The sequence below is a fragment of the Amblyraja radiata genome, chromosome 2, assembly GCF_010909765.2.
Source record: "Amblyraja radiata isolate CabotCenter1 chromosome 2, sAmbRad1.1.pri, whole genome shotgun sequence".
Lineage (NCBI taxonomy): Eukaryota > Metazoa > Chordata > Chondrichthyes > Rajiformes > Rajidae > Amblyraja > Amblyraja radiata.
Genome location: NC_045957.1, coordinates 119643461 through 119649905, shown reverse-complemented (window position 1 = coordinate 119649905; position 6445 = coordinate 119643461).

Genomic DNA, 6445 nt, shown 5'->3' with positions numbered 1-6445 from the left:
TCACAGAGTGCTGGAGTAACTCAGCGGGTCAGGCAGCATCTCTGGAGAACATGGATAGGTGGCGTTTCAGGTCGAGACCCTTCTTGGATAGAAATGGACATTTTTATGGGGTTCTGGTGTTAAATTCAGCAGAACCCTTGCCTTCACTTGCCTGGCCATCCACATTCCCCCACCCCGCAAATAACGGTTAAATATCACCCAAAACTAAAAGTAGCAGGTGTTCAAAGAAGGAACAAGCTCTTTCATAGTGTAAGAAGGAACTGCAGGTGCTGGTTTACACCGAAGATAGACACAATATGCTGGAGTAACTCAGCATGTCAGGTAGCATCTCTGGAGAGAAGGAATAGGTGACATTTTGTGTTGAGACCCTTCATATAGAGCCTTTTGTTACAGACCCGCTTCATATGGACCCTTCATGCAGACCCTTTCCCTAAGCACATTAGAGGAGAAAAGAGAACAGACCAAGACAAAGGATATAGGAAGATGATTGAAACAGGAACAAGGGGAGTGTGTTCTGAATGTGGGCAGCCTTGAACCAATGCAGAAGAGGTTAGGGATAGGGTTTGTAGAGTGAAGAGACAGATAGCTGTGGTATAGACCAAGGAAAAACTGATTGAGTGGATTGCATAGAATGAGTCTAAAGTGTAAAAGGACTAGATTGTAAAAATTACCAAGATTATTGGTTGGAATATTGTGTTCAGTTCGGGGCACCATGTTATAGGAAAGATGTTGTCAAGATGGAAAGGGCGCAGAGAAGATTTAAGGGCTTGCCCCACTTTCCAGAGTTATTCACAAATTCTCCCGAGTTTTCAAACTGGCTGAATGTTCGTAACGAGTCCGTGGATATGTCGTAGCGGCTCGTTATGCTAGCCGTAGGTACTTGGGGCATCGGGTAAGTCGGGACGTTTTTTTCAGCCTGATGAAAAATGTCCACGAGTAAAAAAAATAGCCCCGAGTACCTGCGGCTGGCATAACGAGCCGCTACGATATATCCACGGACTCCTTTACCAGGATGTCGCCAGGACTAGAAAGTCTGAGCTATACGGAGAGGTTGAGCAGGCTAGGACTCTATTCCTAGGAACACAGGAGGCTGAAGGGTGGTCTTATGAACAAAATCATGAGAGGATTAGATCGGGTAGAGTCTCTTGCCCAGAGTAGGGGAATCGAGGACCAGAGGACATAGGTTTAAGGAGAAGGGGAAAAGATTTTTATAGGAATCTGGGGGGGGTAACTCTTTCACAAAAAGGGTGGTGGGTGCATGGAACGAGCTGCTGGAGGAGGTAGTTGAGGCTGGGACTATCCCATCTAAGAAACATTTGGATAGGTACATGGATAGGACAGGTTTGGAGGGGAGATGGGCCAAACGCAGGCAGGTGGGACTAGTGTAGATGGGACATGTTGGCCGGTGTGGGCAAGTTGGGCTGAAGGGCCTGTTTCCATGCTGTATCACTCTATGCCTATCTCGGCATGAAGAAGCAAGACTAATTTTAAATTGACTGAATCATTGGTGGAGGTAGAAATTGAGGCAAATGTGAGATTTGCATTTAATGCGAGAACTGAGAAATAAAGGATGTACCTTTAGGAAGGAGATGAGGAGGCATTTCTTTAATCAGAGGGTGGTGAATCTGTGGAATTAATTGTCACATATGGCTGTGGAGGCTAAGTAACTGGGTATTTTTTTAAAAGAGGGCCAATTAACCTGCAATGCTGCACGTCTTTGGTGTGGGAGGAAACCGGAGAAAACCCACGCAGGTCACAGGAGAGAACGTGCAAACTCCGTACAGACAGCACCCGTAGTCGGGATCAATCCCAATAATCTGGTGCTGTAGGGCCGTGCTAGCGTGCCACCCTAAGATTAGTAAGAATGTCAAAGGTTATGGGGCCTGCACACTTCAAGGAGTATATCTCTGGAGATCGTAGATAGGTGACGTTTCGGAGTCATTCTTCTGAAGATGGGGCCCGGCCTGAAAGGTCACAATCCACGTTCTCGAGATGCTGTCTGACCCACTGAGTTCAGCTAGGACTATCTATTTTTTATTGTACACTAGCACCTGCAGTCCATTATAAGAAACAAGGAACTGCAATTGCTGGTTTATACCAAAAATAGTCACAAAGTGCTGGAGTAACTCAGCGGGTCAGGCAGCATGGCCAGAGAGAAAAGATGGGTGGTTTTCGGGTCGTGACCCTTCATAAGGGTCCCAAGCCGAAACGTCGCCAATCCTTTTCTCCAGAGATGCCGCCTGAGCCGCTGAGTTACTCCAGCACTTTGTGTCTGTCTGCAGTTCATTGTTTGTACCATGGAGAGTAGCTGATGGAGAAGGGTCTCGACCCGAAACATCGCCTATTCCCTTTCTGGAGAGATGCTGAATAGAATTAATGTGGCGGGAATATATCCACCAGTGGGAGAGTCCAGGGCCAGAGGCCACAGCCTCAGAATGGAAGGACGTGCCTCTATAAAGGAGATGAGAATCAATTTATTTAGTCGGGATGGTGAATCTGTGAAATTCATTGCCACAGACGGCTGTGAAGGCCAAGTCTATGGATATTTTAACACGAAAATTGACAGATTCTTGATTAGCACGGGTGTCAGAGGTTATGGGGAGAAGGCAGGAGAATGGGGTTGAGAGGGAAAGATAGATCAGCCATGATTAAATGGCAGAGTAGATTTGATGGGCCGAATGACCTAATTCTGCTCCTAGAAGCTATGAACATGATCCACTGAGTTATTCCAGCGTCTCATGTCTATCTTCGGGATCAAGTACTAGCTTTGTTTTAAAAAAGACAAGAGTGATTTAATGTCTGAAGGCCGTAAAGAGGTTTAGGTGAATGAAGAGCCTGTCCCATTTACACGATTTTTTTCGGCGACTGCCAGCACCCGCCATTAGTCGCAGCAGGTCGCTGAAAATTTTCAACATGTTGAAAATCCAGCAGGGGCCAGTAAAAAAGGAACAACTCCTTGGGCGACTACTCACGACAGAAAAAGGTACGACACTTTGGGCGACTACTCACGACCATGCGGTCGTGACTAGCCGCCCAAAGAGTCCTACCTTTTTCTGGTCGCCGCTGGATTTTCAACATGTTTGAAATTTTTCGGCGACCTGCTTCTTATTTAAGAATAAGGAGTGAGCCATTTAGAACGGAGACGAGGAAACACTTTTTCGCACAGAGAGTGGAGGCCGGTTCTCTGGATGCTTTCAAGAGAGAGCTAGATAGGGTTCTTAAAAATAGCGGAGTCAGGGGATATGGGGAGAAGGCAGGAACTGGGTACTGATTGGGGATGATCAGCCACGATCACATTGAATGGCTCGAAGGGCCGAGTGGCCTACTCCTGCACCTATTGTCTATTGACTATGACGGGTGCCCAAAGTCGCTGAAATAAAAATCGCGTAGGTGGGACAGGTCCTTGAGGCTGGATATGTACACCAATGTACACTTTTTAATTGTATTGTGCTAATTAGATCGTTAATGTACACTTCTAAGTCCCACTAGTTTTTTTTAAACTATAACCCCTTTACAAATATGTTTTGCCAATAGTTTTGAAAGCCAGTATCAATACAATGCAGAGGAATCAAAAACTCAAAATGCCACATAAAAGAACAGTATGTCTAGTTGCAGTCCATTTAGAAAATAAACATTTCCTGCTGTGATCGTTCAGAGGTAATTTGTAAATGTAGCAATGGATAATATAGAACACTAAGCAAAAAGCAAACACGGAACGATGCTGGCTGGTCACAAGAAGCATCGGCACGCTCGAACTTTGGAACAAAGTGCTGCAAACATCAAGGGGAAACAATCAACCGTTAGCAAGACCGGTCTTATTTCGAAAGCAGCTGCTACTATACCATCCTTGTTTCAGTTTAGTTTAGAGATACAGCACGGAAACAGGCCCTTCGGCCCATCGAGTCCGCACCGACCAGCGATCCCCGCACACTTACACTACCGCACATACACAAACGGGAAAATTCACAATTGCACCGAAGACAATTAGCCTACAAACCTGGACGTCTTTGGAATGCGGGAGGAAACCGGAGAAAACCCACGCAGGACACGGCGAGAAGGTACAAACTCCGTACAGACAAGCGCCCGTAGTCGGAATGGAACCCGGGTGTATGGCACTGTGAGGCAGCAACTCTACCGCTGCGCCACCGTGCCGCCCAGTTGTCATCATTTTATTTGTATGGTGCTATTTTCAAACACAGGCTACGTCAACTGCCTGTCGAAAACTGCAACCGAACAGTGAACAAGATGGCCATTACAACATTAATTTTTAAAGTCAGGAGAGGGAGGAATAGGACCAGATGGAGGAGAAAATAAAAAAAGATCCTCCATTCTACACATAAGGAACGTCGAGGGTGTGGAACAGGATTATTGATACTTTGAAGTAGCGTTAAACCTTGGCGCGGCACGGGGCTTGTTTGTACGGAGTTTGTATGTTCTCCCCGTGACCTGTGTGGGTTTTCTCCAAGATCTTCGGTTTCCTCCCACACAAAGACGTACAGGTTTGGAGGTTAATTGGCTTGGTGTAAATGTAAATTGTTCCCATCGCGTGTAGGGTAGTGTTAATGTACGGGGATCGTTGGTCGGTGCGGACTCATTTCCGCGCTGTATCTAAGTCAGTTTCCACAGAGCACTGCCACTACTTCTACAATGCAACGTTTAGCTCCAAAAATAAAATCAGTTATTCATTGCAAAATATTAAGGTTTCCCACATTTTCATTCCAAATATTGGACAATATTTCCTGCAGAAATACAGATGTGGTTGTTCCCCAAGCTATCTGCCTGTAATTTGGGCCTAGACTCTGAAAGATGAAGGATAATGCCCTAATCTTTTGTTTATAACAAAAGCAGTAAGTTTATTTTTGAGATGCAGCAGTGAAACAGGACCTTCTGCCACTGAGTACACGCCAACCATCGACCGACCACCCATGTAGCACGGAAACAAGATCCTCGACCCACTGAGTTCCACACCGACCATCGATCACCCCGTACACTATGTTATTCCACTTTCTCATTCACTCCCTACGCACTAGGGGGCAATTTATAGAGGGCAAATTAACCTACAAACCCGCACGTCTTCGGGATGTGGGAGAAACCAGAGCACATGGAAGGTGACCCACGGGGTCACACGTGCAAACTCCACAGATACTGCACCCGAGGTCAGGATCGAACCAGGCCCACTGAGGCAGCGACTCAAATAAATGTGCTTCAATCTATGTCCTGCATGTTTCCGAAACTCTGCTGCACAATTTACAAATTGTCAAGGCGTCTAGAAGTTTATAAAGAGCAAGGGCATATTGTTGTCAAAATGGATAATGAAAGCAAAAGGTTTCAGAATCCGTGAAATAAGCAGGAGCAGCACCTCATATTCCGCTTGGGCAGTCTGCACCCTAGTGGCATAAACATTAAATTCTCCAATTTCCGGTAGCCCTTGCTGTCTCCTCCCCTTCTCAGCTCTCCCTCAGCCCTCGGGCTCCTCCTGTTCCCTCCTGTTCCCTTCTTCTCCCCCCCACACCCCACATCAGTTTGAAGAGGATGCTAATAATAAACTGTGGCCTAGAAATCCAGGCAGGTTACTCTACCTCCCGCAATTCTAAGTGGCATGAATGTCATTTAGATATGTTTTAGAGTAAACAGACCCTTCGGCCCACCGAGTCCACACCGACTAGCGGTCCCCGTACACAAACACTATCCCAGGGACAATTTACAATGTATACCAAGCCAATTAAACAACAAACCTGAATGCCTTTGGAATGTGGGAGGAAGCCGAAGATCACGGAGAAAACCCACGCAGATCACGGGGAGAACGTACAAACCCCGTACAGACAGCACCCGTAGTCGGGATCGAACCCGGGTTCGATCCCGACTAGTTGCTGTGAGGCAGCAACTCTGCCACTGCGCCACTGTGCTGCCCTTGGTCAGCTGGGAAGAAACTGCCACCAATTTATGGGTGAATTGATACTATTGTGGATATGCGACTGTGAATTTCCTGTGATGCTACAGCGCATAATGATGCAATTTCCCGGTGGGTCACGATCTCGGTTTCATCATTTCCTCCAAATTGATCCTTTAAAGACCTGTCCAGGAAATTAAGTCACACATTTCGGAGGATATTCATCATTGGGCGTGGAAGGAAGGGCGTCTTCCAACTCCCATGGGTTTTTGATCTCTTGAGGTCACCATCACCACGTAACTGCCCTGCAGTAGTTCTAATTTTGAGTTCTAGAGATACAGGGTGGAAACAGGCCCTTTGGCCCACTCGAGTCCAAGCCCACCGTCGATCACTCCTTCACACCCTTTACCCTTTCCCATCAGGCAAGAGGCACAGAAGTTTGAAAATGCAAACCTCCAGATTCAGGAACAGTTTCTTCCCAGCTGACCAATGATCACCTGTACAGTTGGACAGCACCCGCAGTGGGGATCGAACCCGAGTCTCTGACGCTGTGAG